Source organism: Balaenoptera musculus, chromosome 19 (genome assembly GCF_009873245.2).
Source record: "Balaenoptera musculus isolate JJ_BM4_2016_0621 chromosome 19, mBalMus1.pri.v3, whole genome shotgun sequence".
In the NCBI taxonomy this organism is placed as follows: Eukaryota; Metazoa; Chordata; class Mammalia; order Artiodactyla; family Balaenopteridae; genus Balaenoptera; species Balaenoptera musculus.
In genome coordinates, this window is record NC_045803.1 from 37,852,616 (window position 1) to 37,875,532 (window position 22,917).

Consider the following 22,917-nt stretch of genomic DNA (forward strand, 5'->3'; position numbering starts at 1 on the left):
TGGCTCTACCAATTATGAATTCAATTTGGTGGACCATGTTTTATAATATAACTAAGGCAGTGATGTATAGATTGGGCATATAGGTTGATAACCTATGGGGGATCTGTACATAAAATCTGCATAATGGAAATATTCTATATGAAACGATAAAATTAACAAAAAGTATTTTTTCCTGAATTATTCTGTATGTTAGACTCATAGAAAAGAAGGAAAACAGAACAAGAGAAAAGGAGACTAAAAATATAAAGAAAAGCAGATATAAATAAAAACTGATTCACAAAAACAATAATAATAAAAGTTAACATTAAGGAAATTGAGGATCAGAAAAATTAACTTACTTACTCCATTTGCAGATCTAGACAGACAGTGGAAGAGGCAGGATTGAACTCTGGCGGTCCAATCTAGAACCCATATTCTTTTTTTTTTTTTAAATAAATTTATTTTTGGCTGCATTGGGTCTTCGTTGCTGTGTGCGGGCTTTCTCTAGTTGCGGCAAGCAAGCGCTACTCTTTGTTGTGGTGTGCGGGCTTCTCATCGTGGTGGCTTCTCGTTGTGGAGCCCGGGAGCACGGGCTCTAGGCGTGTGGGCTTCAGTAATTGTGGCGCGTAGGCTCAGTAGTTGTGGCTCGCGGGCTCTAGAGCACAGGCTCAGTAGTTGTGGCACACGGGCTTAGTTGCTCCACGGCATGTGGGATCTTCCTGGACCAGGGCTCGAACTCATGTCCCCTGCATTGGCAGGCATAACCACTGTGCCAACAGGGAAGTCCCTAGAACCCATATTCTTAATGTGTCTGGTTGAGAAACATGCATCTGCTCCTGAGGTCGCTGGACGTTCCATGAGTCCTTGGAATTGTAGCACAATGCTCAACATGTTAGGTTTCCATGAGCCCACACTGTGCTTTCTTACCCTCAGTACCTTATGTTTTAGTCAGCTCGGGCTGCCATAACAAAGTGTCATCAACTAGGTGGCTTAAACAGCAAGAAATCTATTTCTCTCAGGTCTGGAGCCTGCACATGTGAGACCCTGGTGCCAGACTGGTCGGATTCTGATGAAGGACCTCTTCGTGGCTTGCAGACAGCTATCTTCTTACTGTGTCCTCATTTGGCAGAGAGAGAACTCTGGTCTCTTTGTCTTCCTATAAGGACACTAGTCCCATCATGGAGCCCCACCTTCACAATCTCATCTAAATATAATTACCTCCTAAAGTCCCCACCTCCATATAGCATCACATTGGGGGTTAGGGCTTCAACATATGAACTTCAGGGGAACACAAACAAACATTCAGTCCAACATACCTTGTTTCCACAGTGGCTGAACAATGAAGTTGACTACATCTGAGCAAACATATGTCCCAAAGAGTGCAACTCATATGGTGGTAATTTCAATAACATCACTTTTCTTTTAAATTCTGTGGGTCATTTTTGTCAGGACAATTCTGCAAGGTAGAGGTGGGGTGAGGAGATTGTTATTTTGTTTCATTTTGTTTTAAATGTAGACTTTTTTCCTCTTAGCCAGTTGTGCTGTAAAGATACTTCATCCTCTTGCTGGTTGGGCCCTGCACCATGTCTGCCTCTGGGGGAAAAAATAAGCAAATAAAAGGAACAATACTTGGCATGATAATTATGATACCTGTATGTATGTAGAACAGCTATTTCATGCAAGACACTTACATAGCTACCATATATCAATGTGCTGATCATGGAATAAATTAATCTGTTTTGCTTTAACGTCATCACATCCTGAATCCAAAAGCAGAAGAAAGAAATGTTCATAGTTAGAGGATATGAGAGAGGAATGGTGAGAGCATACACCCATTATTGAAGATGGTCAATGGGATTTACCTGATGGCCAAAAAGAATATGTCAGAGATGAATGAATGAACAAAGAAGATGTGGTGTGTGTGTGTATGTATATGTATGTGTATATATAATATATATAATGGAGTATCACTCAGCCATGATAAATACTGAAATAATGCCATTTGCAGACAGCTGTCTTCTTAACTGTGTCCTCACTTGGCAGAGATGGACCTAGAGATAATCATTCTAAGTGAAGTAAGTCAGACAAAGGCAAATATCATATGATATCACTTACATGTGGAATCTAAAAAAATGGTACAAATGAACTTATTTACAAAACAGAAATAGACCCACAGACATAAAAAACAAACTTATCCTTACCAAAGGGGGTGGGGGAGAGATAAATTAGGAGTTTGGGATTAACAGATACACACTACTATATATAAAATAGATAAATAACAAGAACCTATTGTATAGCACAGGGAACTATATTCAATATCTTGTAATACCCTATAATGGAAAAGAATCTGAAAAAGGATAGATCGATAGATCAATCGATCAATAGATAACTGAATCACTTTTCTGTATACCTGAAACTAACACAATATTGTAAACCAACTATGCTTCAATTAAAAAAAGTGTCAATTTACTGAATATTATCTACAAAAATTCCATTTTTACCAAATTTGACAATCAAAAGAGAATGAACTTTAAACACTGTGTTAATGACTTTGGTGACAGAGACCAGAGTAGATCAACATACAAAAGTCTGAGAATCCGGTCACTATCTGTAATGAGAACTTTTATTGCCAGCTGGGTGATCAAAATGTTTAAACTCTCATGAAAGCTGAAATGTGAAGAGTAAAACATCAGTGGTTGTTAGCAGTGATGATTTTTAAGTCAGGATCATTAACCAAACTGGATTCCAAAAGAATTGAGGATAAATGCTGTTGCAATAGCACTTCAGTTTAGAAGGGTGTTTTTATTGAAGAAAAAAAGAAACATATTGACTGACGATTGAAGAGTTCAAGCTCAAAAATATTGACTTCAAACTTTTAAGTAGATGAACTCCACTGGGAAGACGTACAGAAAGAACCGTTGACTGGGATCCAGATTCTCAGCACAGTCTTTCCCTTGGAGAAGTTGAACTCAACTTTGAGCTCATATTGAGTTCACAGGAGCTTCAAGGGAGTTCAGATGAGCACAACAGGGAGTAAAGCAAGATGATATTGTGGCCTTTTAATGCTCTCTGTGTTCACTGCCTCAGAAGTCGGTAGGAATGTTCAGTGTGGAGAAACTCAGTAGGAGCAATGAATAAGGAGAGTGCATCTGTATCTTTTTTGCCCTGTGTGGCAGACTGAATTCCAATATAATGAATGAGCTAATTTATCATTTGGGGCTCACTATTAGAGTTGTGTAAGCAGATTATTAATAATTCAAAGTTTGCAATCTTTCAATAACTCCAAAAGTGCTCATTTTATAACCCTGTCTTGAAATATTCAGATAAACCAGGGTGTGAAACCAAACTGTTTATTTTGAAGCACTGTACAACTTACAAGCTCTGACCTCAGTGCTGCCCTTCAAAAAATAGTACCTACTTCATAAGGCAGTCTTGAGTATCAATGTAATAACATACTTTAATGCCTACATTGGTTACCAGTGTGAAAAGATAGCTGAACAAATGCTACATGCTTTCCTTTTGGATTCAGACATTTCTATTACTGGCAAAACAAAAATGTTCTTTAAAGTCAGAAGAATAAAGTAACTTGAAACTTGATCCATTTGATTATTCTTAATGCACTAATCTTAAGACAAATAGCCATATAGTGACTGTATTGTTAAGATTTTCAAAAAACTAAAACGGAGATATCTTAGAATGTAGTCAGCTTGATGTTATTTAAATTTGTTGATATGTCTATGAGAGTGTGGATGTTTTAGGAAAGATTCCAAGGACTGATAAAATATTGCATTTGGGAATCTTCCCAAAGAAAATTTGGGGGAAACATCCAAACATTTTTTCTGATCCTAGTATCTTGAGAAACTACAGTCTAATGGCTGTCAATTAAGTCACACGGTTCTTTTGTTGGTTGAAGTGAACAATGGTACTATATTAGCCTGGGTCATCTAGACAGCAAGACTGGGGAAATATCACACTGCTGACACCATATTGGTAAGGTTCAAAACCAGGGCAGTAAGGGTGATGAGAAAGAAAACTGAATCAAGAAAAGATGTGAAGCTGTGCAGTGTGATACCTTTGTATTTGGGCTACCTTCTCACAGTGAGTTTCAAGGATACACAGCAGTTCACTTACTGGGTGTGCTCATCTAGCTTGCATAACTTTTGAAGGGCTACAAGAAAAAAAAAAAACACACCTTGTGGAGTCCATGAAGAGAGAAAAGTAGCAGGAATTTATCTGTATAGCCCTATTGCAACCTGCCACTTACCACTGGCCAAGGTTTACCCAACAGGGAATGGAGTCCACTGCACTGAGTTGTATCATATGACCTTTGGTGGCCACTCATGACTGTGATTTATATTCAAGTCTAAAAGTAATGAAGGCAGTTCTGCCTGGATAGAACTTGACACATGGGGCCCAAAGATTCAGCTTTGGGAAACCCAGAATGAGGGTCATTCACAGGTTGCCAGCCTTTCTCAGTTTCAGTGCCCTTGTCTCAGAAATCTTTTCATGGTGCCTGTATGCCAGAAGAAATATCTAACAATTCATATTATTGCACAGTTAGGTCAAACAGTAAGTACTTATGTCCTAATAGCTTAGTGTTCATTTTTAAAAGTACATATAAATTGAAAGAAAGACGATCTTACTTACAAAGCAGAGACAGAGACACAGATGTAGAGAACAAACATACGGATACCAAGGGGAAAGGGAGGGGTGGGATGAATTGGGAGATTGGGATTGACATATATCCACTATTGATACTATGTATAAAATAGATAACTAATGAGAACCTACTGTATAGCACGGGGAACTCTGCTCAATGCTCTGTGGTGACCTAAATGGGAAGGAAATCCAAAAAAGAGGGGATATATGTATACGTATAGCTGATTCACTTTGCTGTACAGTAGAAATGAACACAACATTGTAAAGCAACTATACTCCAATAAAAATGTTAAAAAAAGAATATAACATTACAATTTCATCCTTAACTAATCACAATTAATTACTAATATGATGTGTGCTACACAATTTTTCAATATATCACGTAAATTCTCCTCCACTGGCAAAAGTTTCCATCCTCTCCTCCAGGGCCCATTCCCTTGGCATTGCCCCCTGCTAGCTTCCCTCATCCTGCAGGGCTGTGTGGAAAAAAAAATATAGAATAATCTAATGTTCAAATCGTGAACTACCTAGGATTTATAGTTTGGGAGATGTCTAACAAATGCCAAGTATTTCTTAAAATTGTAAAATGTATTGCTTAAAATTGTAAACTGTCCTGCAGAACCCCTGTGTAGCACCATAGAGCTCCAGAACACATTGGCACATGATATGGGAACCTGAGGTGCCAGCAAAGGCAAAGGAAGCACGTGGGAACTTATGAACTTGGGGGTTGGGTTATGGAATCTGAGGTAGCTCAAAAAGCCTGTGTCATATCAGAATTCCTTCTACATTTTCATATCAAAGCCCTCAAAATTATCAAATAACCAAATAGCTAACTGTATAGCATTGTAGAACATAGACTGCCCTGGATTCTGACTCTTTCAATAAAATCTTAGTTGTTTGACTGTAGGAAGATGTGTCAAAGCCTGAGTTTTCTCATGTATGAGATGAGACTAGTGGTAGACGCTCCTTCATGGGTTTTCTGGGAGTATTACCTGAACTATTTCTTTAAAGCACTTTGCACAATACCTGTCTCATAGTAACTGCTCAATGACTATTGTGCTGCTGCTGTTGATGACCGTACCCTAAAGATCCAAGGAGCCCAATCCATTTCACACTCCAACCACTAATATCATCTGTTAGACCCTTTCCCTTGAATTTGTAGTACCTTCACCTGGAATACAGGCAAAATTATTCTAGGTAAGAAGAACAAATTCTAGGAGCTTTGGAGAGGTTGTCCCCCTTCCCACATCTGGAACAACTTGGCCTCAGTGTTGGTGAAAACCATTTTAAGGTTGCTTGAAAACTCCAGCTGGTTCAATTATGGTTTGTCTGTTCCCCAGAGCAGACAGAGTACTGCAAAACACAGACATGGTCTCGCTAACCTCAAACTGCAATTCTTCATGCAGGTGAAAGCTACAGATAATTCAGCATTGTCGTCATAATTTTGTCTATTAGTTTTGTCTCAAGTGTTGACTTCAGTTCTTATGAGTTTCAGCAACTGCTCATGTTCTTGATTCCATGTGTTAGGTTATCACTCATGTTTGGATTTGTTTGTGTGTGTTGTTCCTTGCCTTTTTGCATGGGATATCTGTTGTCAACTTTAGCTCTCAGATTATAGACTAGGGTAACTTTTTCTTGTGTAGTGCCTTAGAGACCATCCCTAGTCCCAATCAGGACTGATCATTTGAAGGATATGACAACATGCCGTGCTGTTATTACACACATCCATGATGGGCCAAACATGATAGTAGCATCATATAATCTTATTTGGAAGGAACCGCATTGGTCAACAGTCCAAAGTTCAATTCAGTTTAAGAAAGCCTGTCAACTGCACCCAGATATGCCAAGTAAGGAGAAAATGGAATGCGTGCTACGCAATTAAAATAAATCCCCTGCAGGTATTGATTAGCTGAAAAATGTGGCACTCAATCTGTTGCCTTAAGAACTTTAAACTCACCAGTGAGCCAATATTTGTCCCATCTTGCACTTCTAGAATAGAGAATTTATGCCTTAAAAATAATTGGTATATGTACGTGTGTGCACGTCAGTGAGATAAGAAAGAGACAAAGGTTGGGGGTGAGGGAAAAAGAGAGACAGAGACAGAGTCAGTCAGTCAGTCTAAGAATATCCCTTTTTCTTTCTTAGTGGAGCTCACTGAAAATGTCTTATAGTTAACTATTCACAGCGGTTCAAAAAGGAGCTGACACAAAACCAGAAGCAGCCATGTAAAACCTTGCTGCTAATATAGTTGGATGATGGAGCTACAAATTTACTTTTCTGAAAATATTAAAATCCCTTTTTTTTTTTCTTTCTTTAATCCTGGGTTCAAATGAAAACATTCCTGATTTCTTCCTTGGGAATGAAATTTTTCTTCCTCTTGTCTTTGTCTGTCTCCGATGGTCTTATTCCAAAGAGATCCATTCACAGAAGCAAAATGAGCTGTAGGCAGGTTGGCCATATTTATGTACTTGCTTTATTTCTCTAATATATTATACATTTCATTCTACTTGAATTATGTTGGCTTACCTACTTGTCTTTCTCACTAGACTTGTAAGCCTCTTTTGGGCAGCAGTCTTTATTTTGTCTTCTTCTTGATTTGATGAGATTGCAATCTCAGAAAAATATTATTATATTTGTTTGATGTGTATCAGTTTACAAAGTGCTTGCATGTACCTTATGTGGTTGACATTCTCCATTTGTTATTACAGTCAATGGACTGTGTGCCATTATTTCCATTTTATTGATGACATAGCTGACTTGTAGAAACCTTTCATAAATATAATGGAAGCACTGTGATTCAAACTCAAGGTTCTAGAATCCAAGTCCAGTGTACATTTTGTTACACTTTATCTCAACACACGTTACCTCAGCACTGTCACATAATATATAGCCATAAATGTAATTAAATTCAAAAAGTAGAAATTTAAAAAAATTCCTTACAGTATTTTTCTCAGAGAAAAGATACGTAAGGTTTTTGAAGAAGGGACCACGTCTTCAGACATGAATTCCCAATAATGACAAAGAAGATGCTGGTAAAGTGTGAAACTGCCTTAGCCTCTCTAGTGTTCGCTTTTCCTGGGCTTAATTATACATGAAATATGCAAATCACAACTTTCTGAATGTACACAGATTCCAGAAACAAACACAAGTGCATTTTCAAGAGCGACTTTAATTTTCCTTCTTTTCATCCTAATTGACAACATTCATAGAAGTAGCACAGTTTGAGCAGTAAAAAGTCAGGAAAATTAAATAGGGAGACAGTCTGAACTGTATAATATGTCTCCTCTTTCATTAAAAGAATGAAATATTGTCAGTGCCCTTTATAGTTTTAATTAAGTATGTCAGTATAATACTTAATTGAGAGAAATATGCAAATGATTGTTTCCTTATAAGGCCACAGCTAAATAAACACAGCACTCTGCCAGTACCCATCTTATTATATGTCTGTGCAGAAGTCTTGTGCAGATTAAGTTATTATAGGTGGTTCTTTTTACCTAGAAAGTTATTCCTAACATTTTCATGCTTAGATATCTGTATCAAAAATACTAGCAAGTTTGCAATTTTTTTCAGTATTATCATGTAGTACTCTTCTTGGAGAAAATTAATATGACTGATTCCAATGGCCAACATATTCCATGTTTGTGATCTGGCTTCTATAGAAGGTAACTATGAGGACTAGATCAAGCTGCCTTACCATCTTTCCTTGAGTATCAGTCCAAACATGATTGATTTAAACTTGCAGAAATGAATGCATCATGTCTTTCTAGACTTTAAGAACGAGAAGACCTGTGAGATACTGAAAGGCTCTGAGAACTAAAATAAACCTTATTAAACTTCTACTTCTAAGGATTGCTATACCTAAACCATCACAGGCGGATACATGTTGCAAATTCCAGTGCCTGTCTTCTACTGCTTCTTTTCAAACACCCTACAGTCCACCCAAACCATATTACTAACTCCTCTTGAATATTTGCATTTCTCTGCTTTCATCCTATGCATGTGCAGTAGTCTTTAATTGATAATGTCTTTTCATTTCTCTTCTTCTGGACATCGTACTCTTCCATATAATTTAAATACCCCGTCTTCTCTGAAGGCTTCCCTGATTCTCTCAGAGATCATTTGTGCCTTAGTCTTTATGACTGCTTTAGCCCTTTACACTTATCTGTGATGTAAGTTATTATAATATGTTGCCATTAATTGGCTTTGCGATGCTATCCTCAACCCCTTCACACCCACTGTAAAACTGTGATTTCCTTACGAATCTGAACCTATTGTTATTTATCGTTTTATGGTCCATTGCCCCCAGTCCCATGGAAACCTAATAGGCATTGTTGGCAATTTAAAGGTGGGAATGTAAATTGATACAGCCACTATGGAGAACAGTATGGCGGTTCCTTAAAAAACTAAAAATAGAACTACCATACGACCCAGCAATCCCACTACTGGGCATATACCCTGAGAAAACCATAATTCAAAAAGAGTCATGTACCAAAATGTTCATTGCAGCTCTATTTACAATAGCCAGGACATGGAAGCAACTTAAGTGTCCATCGACAGATGAATGGATAAAGAAGGTGTGGCACATATATACAATGGAATATTACTCAGCCATAAAAAGAAATGAAATGGAGGTATTTGTAATGAGGTGGATGGAGTTAGAGTCTGTCATACAGAGTGATGTAAGTCAGAAAGAGAAAAACAAATACAGTATGCTAACACATATATATGGAATCTAAGGAAAAAAAAAAAAAAAGGTCATGAAGAACCTAGTGGCAAGACGGGAATAAAGACACAGACCTACTAGAGAATGGACTTGAGGATATGGGGAGGGGGAGGGGTGAGATGTGACAGGGTGAGAGAGTGTCATGGACATATATACACTACCAAATGTAAAATAGATAGCTAGTGGGAAGCAGCCGCATAGCACAGGGAGATCAGCTCTGTGCTTTGTGACCACCTAGAGGGGTGGGATAGGGAGGGTGGGAGGGAGGGAGATGCAAGAGGGAAGAGATATGGGAACATATGTATATGTATAACTGATTCACTTTGTTATAAAGCAGAAACTAACACACCATTGTAAAGCAATTAGACTCCAATAAAGATGTTTAAAAAAAAAAAAAGTCATGAACCTAGTGGCAAGACGGGAGTAAAGACACAGACCTACTAGAGAATGGACTTGAGGATATGGGGAGGGGGAAGGGTAAACTGGGACAAAGTTAGAGAGTGGCATGGACATATATACACTACCAAACGTAAAATAGATAGCTAGTGGGAAGCAACCGCATAGCACAGGGAGATCAGCTTGGTGCTTTGTGACCACCTGGAGGGGTGGGATGGGGAGGGTGGGAGGGAGGGAGACGCAAGAGGGAAGAGAGGTGGGGACATGTGTATGTGTGTAGCTGATTTGCTTTGTTGTAGAGCAGAAGCTAACACACCATTGTGGAGCGATTGTACTCCAATGAAGATGTTAAAAATAAATAAAGTTCCTTTGTTTGACACCTTCATTGCTAAGTGTCTAAGACATATTTTTGATAAAGATTATAATAGGTATTGTTTTGGGGAGATATTCAAATATTCACTGGGCAATCTATTCAACAGGATTAAAGTGATTTTCTAAATATGCAAAGGACTAAAGAAATACGCTCTGACCTTCAATATTTTAAATAGTCGCTGGCAGTTTAAAACATCCCCAACCATAATATCCATAATTACTCAGCCTTTCCCTCATCCTGAAATGATGTGTTCTGTGTGAATCTGATGAAGGTTAACTGAAAGAAAAGTAGAAATTATTTACTCTCTGATTAGAAAATATCTCTGTCTATTTATAACCTCATACAAAAACAAACCCCTCTGTTAATGTACATCATTATTTATGAATTATTTATATTTCCTGCTTATATATAATGGGAATACCTAGTCCATTATTTTCAGGCTGAGATAGAAATACTAATTTCTGGAATGGAACTAATTTCTTGAACCCAGAAGGGGTTCTGTCAACTGTGTGCCCTGGTGTGTGCCTTCTCTCAGCCTTGGTTGCTTTCCCTGCACTTCTCCATCTGGGTAACTTCATCCTGTCTATCAAGGCATGGCAGCCATCACTCTTCTCTTATGTGCCTTCTCTGACTGCCCCAAATATTAAAATAAATGCTCCTAACCTATGCCCCAGTAGTATGCTCTTCACTCCTTGTTTTCATTCATTTATTAATGTTTCCATTCAGCAAATATTTACTGAGAACCACCTTTATGTTTGGAACTGAGGGTTCCCTGGTGGATGATGGCACCTATGATGTCTTTCCTGCCAGCATTCAGTCTGGTTTAAGAATTTCTCTCACATAACAACACATTTCAGATGGTTTTAATTGTGTTTGTCTCCCCTATTAGATTCTGCACTCTGCCCTGGAACGGAGGCTGCATCTTATATTGCATCCTGAGCACCTAAGCCCTGAGAAAGGAGGCACTCAGTAAATTTTTGACTGAATAGGTACCCAAAGAAGGTTGCATTTGTTTAATCTCATTCTCAATCCATTGACCAGTAAAGATTTAGTCAACTCCTCAATTCTCAGAGGTCCAGATAGAGTTGGAAATATGTTTTATATCTTCTTGCAGTGCAGTATTCTGCATAAAATTGGAGCTCACTAAATGTTCTTTATTTAGTTGAAGACCACTCTGAATTTGTCTGTATGCCACCATACATATGAATGAGTAGAATAACTGGTGAGGCTGTGATGTATCACTGTTTTTGAGTTCTGGGAATCTCCCTCTGAGTATTTAATCACTTCTCAGCCCTAATGATGTCAACTCTGTGACAGTAAGGCCTTCTGTTCAGTGTCAGGGCACAACTATTAATATGAACAGTATAGGTCAGTGAGCACATATATATCTGCAGATTCCAATAACTTGGTTTCTGTTGTTAATACAGCTTCCCATAATTTCTCTCTTGCTCCAGTAATTAATAATATCATCAAAAGCCATTCAATTAATATTTGGAAGATACTGAAGATGCCTTGAAATGTGCCCTTAATGGGCAAGAGCGACACTGTGCTTGTTTTGGAAACCAGGGGGAGATCCATTTTAATGTTTATAATGAGCAAGAAAGTAGTTGGACTGCTACTGGCACATATGACAAAAGCCTTCTGGAGGGAAAAACGTCCCTTAAGGTTCACTAGTCCAGTTACTTCGAAGTGGACACCATGCTTGACACTAGAGACAAGAGGCAAATACAGTGAGAAATTGAAAGGAGACCTAAAAATCAATTCTTATTGAACTTAAAATGTAAAAGCTGATGCAATTATAAGTACATGTATTTTAATTTGCCAAGCAATTAAGGAATTATAATCATCTCTCATTTATACTCTCTCTTCAGAATAGCACCTTAGAAAAATTTATATCTATTATTACAATCAGCAAAAAGAGTTTGCAGCTCCTAGTTGACCTACAAATGACTAATATTGTATGACCTAAAATGAGTAAAGGATGCATTTTTCTACCATCCTATATATGAAAAAATCTAACCTTAAACAGGGTTAATAGACACATGACTGGTAATATACTGTGGCAGACAATATTGTTTGGCAAACCCAACTCCCATTCTCTGACCCTTTTTCCCTGCTACCTACACTTAAAAGGCTGGAAAAAGCTTATTATACACAGCCCCACCCTCTCTACAGCCAGAGAGGGGTGACATTATTTCTCTAGGATTATGATTAACAGTGGGTATTCTGGAAGCAAATGCATGAGTTTAAATCCCATCTCACCCACTCACTAGCTGTGTGACTTTGGGTAAAAGATGACTTCCCTCCTTCTTCTGTGGAATAGAGATAACCAGAGCATCTGCCTCATCAGGTTACAGTGAGGTAGATATTTGAATGAGTTATTATGTAAGACACGCATAGAATAGTGCCTGGCATATAGTAAGTGCTATATGTGTATAAGCTATCATTATTACTTGTCATGTATTTTTTTTTAATCTTGGCAAAGAAGGTAGAATTGGAAATCTGCTGTTTTTGGAAAGCTTTTACTTTCCTAATAAAATCAAAAGTTGTAGCTGGCACTATACTGCCTCTCTAATGCCAGCCATGAAACTGGAAATGACACCTGCAGCTGGAACAGATGGGATGGACATTATGAAAATATAAGCATTGGGGAGAAGCTCAAGAAAATTGGAGAGAAACAAAATTTGAACCCAGACCAATAGCCACCTCCATCCCTCTGGGTGTTTACACTACTGTAATCAAGTTTAACATTAGCTGAAATCTAAAGCATTTTTCACTGATATGCTGGTGGAACTGATCCCATAGCTAAATCTTCTTACCATCAGAATTACGTAAAATGTTCTCTGAGTATCAAAAGGATCAAAGAGATGGAGCACATTTTATGAAGTGTTTCAAACATAGCCTCTGGAACACTTAGATCTTTTCAGGTCAAAACAGCTTGTCCCACCGTTAACATTACCTATTATCACACATTTTCAGTGGCATTAAGTTAATTGTCCAGATCTTACATGTGGAGAGAGCAACGTTATTTCTAAGCCACTGAAGACCTTGGCAGTTTTACAGACAGGCTGTCTTCATATGGCCTGTTTGATATTAGCTGTGACATTTTTATTTTGCTGTGGAAATCTATGTCCTCATATCTGTGGCAGCCAGCCTCCCAGACGAGCCCCACTATGTCTGCCTGCTGGCGCTCACACCTGTATAGTTCCTCCCACATTGTACCCGTGTTGGTCTGTGTGACCAATAGCACACAGCAGCAGTGATTGTCACTTCGGATTAGGTTATAAAAGACTGCAGTTTTTGTCTAGGATGTTCTCTTGCTAGCCAGCTCCCTCAGAACCCTCACTCTGGGCGAAGCAAGTTGCCATGTTGTGAGGACACTTAGGCTTCCTTTGGAGAGGTGGAGAGGCTCACTTAGCAAGGGACAAGAGTTTGATGGCCAAAAGCCAGCGAGGAACTGTGGCATGACAACCATGTGGATGAGCTTGGCAGTTAACTGTTCAGCCGTGGTTAAACCCTGAGGTGACTACAGTCAAGCCAAGCCAGCAAGCAGGTTAACTGCAACCTTGTGAGAGACTAGACCAGCACCACTCGGTTAAGCCACTCCTAGATTCTGACCCTCATACACTGTGTGAGGTAATAAATGTTGGTGGTTTTAAGCTACTAACTTTTAGCTTTTTGTTTGTTTTTAGCAATAGATAGCTAGTATTATACTAGAGTAAAAATTTAAGGCATCACAGTCTTAAGTGATATGTCATAAGAATGTGTTCAAGGTGGGTAATTCCCCAAGAATGTTCTGTGAAATCTAAGTAATAGTTTGCTCTTAAAAAAAAAGGTATGTGTGTGTATGTACATACACCCACGTACATCTACATATGTGTGTATTCATAAATATGCATGCATGTGTGTAGTGGTGGTCCATGGACCTTAAGTGACAGATACTTCAGTATATTATGTGAGAAAAGAAAGGCCATGTAACTGGAGACAGATGGCATGACTCAATGAAGCTCCCATTATAACACAAGGAGAGGCTAAGAGTTTTTCCTTTCCTGACTTCAGAGTCCTTTATTTCCAGAAGAGGCCAATAAATCCTACTTCATAAAGATGTTAGAAAGGACAATAACATGACAAATGTAAAATATCCAAGACATAAGTTGGTACATATCCAGCACCCTATAAATGTGTATCTCTTTGTTCTTTAAGAACAAACCTTGAAATACAACTTAATAAGGGTACTAAACTATTTTGCTCATATTTAAAAATTATACATGTCATTGTTTATCTTTTTAAAAATTATTCTATTTAAAAGATAACAATCATGTATTTTATATATTATATAGCCATACTATAAAGGCAATTTATTTTCATTCATATATATTGAGTGTTAGGGACTTACTCAAGTAAAACATAGTTGTGGTTTAATCTAACAGTGATGAATTACTGGAGTGAATTCATACAAACAGGGAAATTGAAATTAAATTCATCACACCAAGGAAAACACTTCCTACCCATGTAAATTAGCGGCTTTTCCACTAAAATCAATTTGTTTTGGTAAATTATGCAGAAATCCTCAAAGGGCTTAGGTAAGTAATTTATTATACTCTTGGCTGTTTCATAATGTTAGGAAATAAAATGTATTCACACAATATTAGATGGTATAAGCTGAGAGTTTTAGTGACAGTTTTTGTTTATTACACTTAATCTAACTTGACTGCACTGTCAGAACAACCACATTATATGGGGCATATAATTTTTGCGCCAGTGCTTAGAAGATGCTGCAATAAAAAAAGAAAGAAAAACCTCTCTCCTTTTAGAGTGCCGATTATTTCCTGAAACATTTTATGGCAAAGGTCAGTAATTTAAATGAAAAATGCCTTGAATTCTGTAGTCCTAAGAGAGGAAATTGCCTTCCTAACCAGTATAAGAATACAGTTCTGCACAAGGCTACTGTAGAATTTTTCGTGTAATTCAAAGAGAATGTGTTTGTTTGGCAGATGATTTTATGTTGGTGTATCACCAAATCTAGTATGCACCTGTAGACACATGGAACAGCCAATAAATCTCTTTTAGCAGAAGGGTAGAAGTGTTTGTTACCTTTAAAAATTTATGTCTTACTCTATATCCAATTGTTTAGGTTATCTGAGTCATTCTAATTCACGAATATTTACTACCCTCTATCCTACTGTATGAGATCAGTTTTAGAAACATCATTTCTTATCCAAACTGCTTGAAATAGGCACCGAACAGTCTTGTATCTCCCATCTAATTACCCAAAATCCCTTCCCCATAGGGTAGGCAAAAATGATACTACCAAACATGAAGTTGGCATGACACTCCGCTGCTTGAGGTCATTTAATGGTTTCCTGTGATCACAGTAGGAATACTAACCTTATAGAATATCACATAAGACCTTTTACATCATTACATTAAGCTGCTTGCCTTGTCTTAATCCTTCCTCCAGGCCCTTCATCCTTATCGCATCAAATTCCTTGCCTATTCTAAAATACATCATGAATTTTTCAAAGTACATCATTAGCATAACCCCATCCACTGAAGCATGCTCTACCTTTTGCATGGTATCATCTCTTTTTAGATCACTAAAATTTAGAGGACTTTACCCTTCCTGGCTTAATATTTTTAAAGCACCTAAAATCATAATCATTTATTTGTTTTTCTGTTCTCTCTCCCTAGTACATAAGCTCCATAAAATCTAACACCATACTTACTTGGTTTACCAGTAATTTTATGTTTATGTATGCACACACACTTTAAATAGTATAAATGCTTTTATACTAGGTGGGTATTTTCTTGATACGGGCTTCTAATCTGCTTTGCTTTGTTCTCCACAGATCTTGGAACCTCCACAAACTGAGGTTTCCATGCTGTATTGCATCTGATTATTTGCTGTCTTGATCACAAAACTTAAAAACTGAAAATTCACTTAATTACTTTATTTATCTTTGGGAGAGATTATATATATATATCATATAATCATGGTTACATAATGAAAAATATGATAAACATCTTGGAAGTTACCCTGGAACCATCTTAGCTTATTTTCAGGTTAGGATCATTTGACCCATGTTATCTTGTGCTTTTGAAATAGATGGTAGCTAATCTATTTCTGTGTACGTTGGAAGTGTCAATTAGGTTTAAAAATAAATGGCCACCTTTGAATGACCCCATGGTTTCACATAACATTGGCATCCATTCTCCATATAATCCTTATGATAATATTGACATTGAGTTAGGCCAAGATTCCTCTCCTCTAATCTACTCCCCAAGATCAGGAATCGAAGGTAAGTTCAACCCGTGACTCCAAACATCAGATTTTGTGTTCATCAAACTCCATCAGGAAACCACAACCTGCATGTGGGTTTGACTTTACTCCACATATATGCTATTTAAAAAGTCAATGGAATTTTCACAAGTAAAATTGAATCATGCTACAATAAGGGATTATTTTATTTTGAGTAATAAATTGGTACATCCTTATGTAATATAAACAAAATAAAATTATAAACATAGTATAAAATTATATTTATATTATGAATATAATTTTTGGATAATTAGAATAAATAAAACACATTGCAGCTTACTTAACAAGATTGAAATGCTGATATGACAGTGCTTCACATTCAAGGAGCCTGGATTCAGCATCAAGCACACAAGGATTTTGTTGTTTTTGTGGGGTTTTTATTGTTGTTGATTTGTGTTTTCTGGTTGATTTTACTGAGTAGTTAATAATTTTCTTCTTTGCCATCTCATTTGTTACTATGGTTATATTAAGAAATGTTTAAGATCTAAATATTCTTTCTTTCAGAATTAGTACATCTGACATATAAAACATAATAAATTATGTCCTCAACGTGTGTATACACACACACACACACACACACACACACACACACACATATACACTTTGAATTTGATTACTCCATATAAAATTGCATTTTAAACATTTAAAGAAACATTAGTTTCCATTTTGAGGTTTCTTTTTAATCAATATTATTTTCAGGTTTCAAGCTTTGTAAAGTTCATTGAGAATAAGTAATGTGTCTAAAGTGTGTAATGTAAAAATAAAAGCCCTAATATCCAAAAGACTATGCTATTAAGAGTGAAGTAGTTGCTCTATTTAAGTGCCATGGGAGGTTTTCTAAAACCCAAACCTATGGTTTTATTCCACACTTCTGGCTTTCTCAGCTTCTCTCATTAATCTTGCAGTAAATGATGCAAATACAGGAGTTGCAGGGTGCATCCAGTCTGCTTATTCTCTGTTTGTGGTCCCCAGTGGGTGTGAGGTTGTAGCAATTAAGGCAGTGTGTATGCTGTTTTGAGGCACCACAAAGATAGACTAATTAGGCTGCAAATGGTTCCAATGACATTGCCAAGAGAGCCTTTGATGGGCTTAGTCCAAGGTGATTGAGTCTGAAGTTATTGATGGATAGGTGATCTCAAAAGAAGGGAATTGACTATAAGAAATAAAGGGGAAGCATCTGGTGCCTGTTAAAATGAGCAAGCCATGGCTATCACAGCCAGCGACTAAAAATGGACACAGTCTTTAAAAACACTATTTAATAAGACTAATGTAAGATGAAAGGAATAATATTAGTACTAAAGAACCTGAATTTCTAATTATAAACCACACAAAGAAAACTCTAGTCCCAGATTAGAGTCATATGCAATCCAAGTCAAATATTTATAGAACAAAGAACACTAATCTTACCCAAACATTTTCTTAAAAAAGGAGGGTACAGTTATTACTCATATTTTTGATAACTCACTGATGAATTTTATCAAACATTTGAGAGGGAAAAGAGAGAGAATGAAGAACTTTCCAGTCACCAGACGTAGAAAAAGCATTTGAAAAAATTCAACACTCATTTATGGCAAAACTTTCAGACTCAAGAGAAGAGAAGTGAACAGAAGAGAGAAACTTAATCTAAACTTATAAAGGGAAACTATGAATGTAGCCAACATCATAATTAACTGATTTTTGATCACTTTTTCTCTACTAGCAGGAGCAAATATTGTCCAATAGGGTAAGCAGTAGCCACTTGTGGCTATTGAGTATTTGGAATATGGCCAGTTCAAATCAAGATGTGCAGTTAGTGTAAAATACACAGTGGATCCCGATAACTTAGTTTAAAAAAGAATGTAAACTATTTCATTAATAATTGTATAGTTATTTAATATAGGAAAATTATATTTTAGATATATTTCATTGATTAAATTTGCTGTTTAATTTCATCTTTTTCTTCTTTCTGTTTCTCTTTTTCATGTGGCTACTGTAGAAATGAAAATTACATATATGACTCATTATTATTTGTCTCACATTTATCCATTGGACAGTACAGTTCTAAAGTTCCACTTGTCCATTTCATTTGATGCAGCTCTGAAATGAGGTCTGATCCAAAGGGAATCTCAGTATTAAAACTTTAAGATGTAGTTTATCTTGTGTGATTTCCCCTTTCCTTATATTGTAACTGGTTCAGGTTGGGACCTCCATTTATAATTGATTACAAAAGTCTATGGACAACTCTTTAAGTTGTAAAATTTCCTTCAAAATTACTTTAAGGCCAACACTTTCTCTCTAGCTCCACCTCCTAGGAAATAAGCTCTAGGATTATGTGTTCTGAGGAAGGGGTTCTCTTTTTCCTCAGATTTCTTTTACACTTGCCTGCTTTTGTTCCAACTATTTCCTTTATCTGAAATATCCTTTCCCCTTTTGCCTTTGAAAATCCTGGTGTTGCTTCAAAAACCAACTTGATGCATCCGTGAGAACTGATCACTGACGACACCTGCTTCTCATCCTCCCCGTCCTATCCCCCAGTCCTAACCGGAGCCTCTAAAACAGAACTTGTGTTCTCCTTACTTCCATGTAACAGTGAGATAGCCTCTATCTTATCCTACACTAATGAGCTCCGTGACCTCTAGGACCATGGGACTTCCTGCTTGCCTCATTCTTAGCACCTAACCCAGTTTGCACACGGTGCTGTTCAAGACTTGTTTCCAGAATTTATTTCCATTTTTGTATGCATGTGTACATACTTATTAACTTATAAGAGCAATTTATGAAGATGTGATATATTCTTGGGTTTATTTAAAATGCCTCTTTGGAGCTGGAGCTGACTCATTAGCAATTCCCCAGGGTACTAATTGCATGTGACAACATAGATGTATTGTGTCCTATTTTCTAAATCCCTGGGTAGAAATATAGAAGAGGGTTGCATCTAAAACAAACAGAGGATATATAGACATTTTCTCTCATAACTAGTGGTCTGAAGGTGGAGTAGAATTTTCCTACCTCAAAAAATATTTTTCTCATTTCTTTGAGAATCGGCCACATGGGATTTTTCCCCTGCAGCTTGAAAGTTTTAGCTTTCATTTGACTTAAGAAGCCTCCCTTTAAGCTAGCATTAGTGACTTCTACGTTAATGTTATTTGCTAAATATACCTTTTTGAGATCAAGTTTTGATAAGAAATAGAGGTTGCACATCTAAATGAAGAGATGGGGCCATGGAAGACAAAAGGAGCTGCTTCCCAAGTTTGCCTAATATCCACCTTCCAGTTCTTAGTTACCCCAGCACCTGCATGTACCACATTCCTTACAACTCCCTCTATCCACAGCCCCTTTCTCAGAGGCCCCTTTCGGCACACAGTAGCCCTTCATTTAATTCCAGTAGTTACCTCCTGTAAGTGCAGAATATCCTCATGACTGGAAACCCAGCCAAGACGAAGTACAGAATCACTTGGGCCAACTATACTCCCATCTCAACCCTCAACCATCCCAGCATTGATTTTACCATTAAACAATTTAAAAGCTCAGAAAAGTTTGAGTTAACTGGTCTGATCTCTTCATGTTACAGATGGTGACCCTCTCCCAGAAGAGTAAAGTGTTTTCCCAACATTAACCCATACTTAGGCAGAGTTTTAATTATAAACAAGTTATTTGGGCACCCAACCCAGCCCTTTTTCCACCACACTATGATCTGGAAATTTCTTCCTTTTCACATTGTAGACAAAGTCAAGTGCCTTCAGTCATGTCATATCCTATCTCTTCGCTTTTTCCAGTCCATCTCTGACTTCATCATCACCTTTGCACACTGCGGTCACAGTTCAAAACTAGTCCTGGGCTGCAAGTGACCCGTATCAATGGAACTGCTTCCCTGTTCAGTGACAGGTGATGAGATGAGAGGTGGCGAGGCAGTTATAAGTATGAAAAATATCAGTCACCAACGATCTTATCAAACTACAAGGAATGGGTGTATAGCCTCCCAGAATTTTAAAAATAATATATGATATCGCTTCATATTATCATAGTGTTGATAGTAAATTTAATATACATGGGGACCCTGCCGCATGTTTTATTTTGTAATCTGCAATAAATACTTGTTTACTTACTAAAAAATCATATATATGAGCATATATAACATATATGTTCTATAAATATATATATGTATATGTATACTTACATATATACATGTATATGCACTCAAAAGAAGCCACGGAGGCCTTTTCTGCTGACCTTCTACTGAGTGACCGCAGTTGTTTGAAAATACATATATAGGGACTTCCCTGGTGGTGCAGTGGTTAAGAATCCACCTGTCAATGCAGGGGACACGGGTTCGAGCCCTGGTCTGGGAAGATCCCACATGCCACAGAGCAACTAAGTCCATGCACCACAACTACTGAGCCTGCGCTCTAGAGCCCACGAGCCACAACTACTGAGCCCGTGTGCCTAGAGCCGGTGCTCCGCAACAAGAGAAGCCACCGCAATGAGAAGCCTGTGCACTGCAATGCAGAGTAGCCCCCGCTCACCACAACTAGAGAAATCCTGTGTGCAGCAGCAAAGACCCAACCCAGCCAAAAAAAAAAAAAAAATGTACATAAAAGAACTAACTTTATATGCATTATAGTTCAGTTGATGTCATTCAGTAGAAGCTCAGCAGGAGTCCTCCCCTCCGTAGTTCCTTTTGAGTGTCTGTTGGTTTGTAGTTTCTAACACTTACTCCTGGGAAGATACCAACTTTGTGCACCTGATTTGGCCAGAAGAGTGAATTGCATGGTAGCATCCTGCCCACAAGATGGCAGTGGCAAGACAGTGTTTGATGAAAGAGGTAATTGGTTGCCCCTAGGTTTAAAAAAAAAAAAAAAAGCTTGTTTGGTAATTCAATTTGTGTCTGTCTATCAGAAGAGGATAAGGGGATTTCAGAGGCAGGTGGCAAGGGGAAAGAGCATTAGTGGTACAATTTCTTTATAAGAAACGAAAAATAGAGCTGCTTTTCTGTATGTCACAAACCTACTCATCTTTTTCTTGAAGTGAAAATATTTTCTCATAATTGCAGCACTATGTTTAATAGCTGTGCACCCCTTAGCGGAGCCATGTCCTTACAGGGCAAGCCCCCTCACCTTCCCTTCCCACATAAAAATATTTGAGAGTGGTATCCGTGTTTGTGTTTTGTTTTTCACTTTACTAATGAGAATGCTTTAATTTTAGTTTAAAATTTTATACAATGTAGACATTACTTTGCTGTAAACCAATAAATATTTTCCATTCATTTACAGTAACAGGTCAGCTGTGATGACTATTTGGCCAATATCAAAATTCTCTTCTTTACTTGAGCCATAAGATATATCAGATTTTCAATAAATAGCTTGCCTTTGCCTATGTTTCAATCAAACATACAACCACCTTCATTTTGCCTAAAGGGAATCCGAATACTTCTGCTCTCTGTCTTAACTCTCCAAATTTGCTAACAGATTGTACTGCTATTAGCTGAAGTTATCAAAATATCTCTTAAATATAAGTAGCACATGACAAAGTGTAAAGTATTTTTTATAGAATGGATATATGAATGAAAAGAGAACTGATCGTTACTGTAAAGTGACCACCATAAATTAAGGATCAAATCAATGAAAAATAATTCAAAACTATTTTAAGTTCATAATGGATAGAAGTAAAAAATTGTCTGCATTACTGAAGTGTAGAGGTTTATACAGATATGCTGTTGCCTCTCAAAAACATTCTGTTCTCAAGCTAGATGACTTTGTAAGAATAAAGTGTTATTTTGTTGCTTTTGTGTTTTTAGAAGACATTTTAGATTTCCTGTTTTGGGGAAAGCTGCCTTATTCCACTAATGTGCTTGCTTGCCTTCTTTCTTTCCTCCCTCCCTCCCTCCCTCCTTTCCTTCCTTCCTTCCTTCCCCTCTCCCTCCCTCCCTTTCTCTCCCTCTCTCTTTCTTTCTTCTTAAAAATGGATAAAACTTTTCTGTGCTAGATGCTTGTGACACTGAGATGTGATACTGTAAAGAGATTGTTGTTATTCATATCAACCTTATATTGTACTTTTGTGGTAGAGAAGTATGGGGAGATTAGAGGACCTTTGAGAAAGCAATATTTAAATTGAGACTTGAAGAATGACTCTGACCATTCAAAGGATGGGAGGATAAAATGGTGTGACTGTTCAGGCCTATGGAGCAGCATAAACAAAGTCTTTAAAACTATATGGAGCTTTGTTTTCTCCACAAAATGAAATGGTATTAGGTGTTTGGAGCCAAGAAGGAAGGAAGAAAGAATATGAGTTGAGTTTGAAGAAACAGATCACATAAGATCATTGACCTTTAAAAGCAACAGAGGACACTGTTGGATTTTAGAAGGTACGCATATGTGTGTATATGTCTATGTGTATGTGTGTATGTATACATGCATATGATATAATGCCTTGAGCTCTTCCTTGGGAATCTAGGAGAACATTAAAAGCCAGTATAGCTCCATACATTGCCCG

The 22,917-nt window shown here is 37.4% G+C and overlaps 1 long non-coding RNA gene across 1 annotated transcript in view; it reads right to left on the reverse strand.

Annotated features, from left to right (window-relative positions):
• Window positions 1-704: 704 nt before the first annotated feature.
• The window catches only part of LOC118885526, a 197,894-nt gene continuing 175,681 nt past the window's right edge, over window positions 705-22,917 (reverse strand). Inside the window, exon 3 of the long non-coding RNA XR_005017499.1 lies at window positions 705-1,572. This is a non-coding gene — a long non-coding RNA (uncharacterized LOC118885526). The remainder of the gene's footprint in view (window positions 1,573-22,917) is intronic.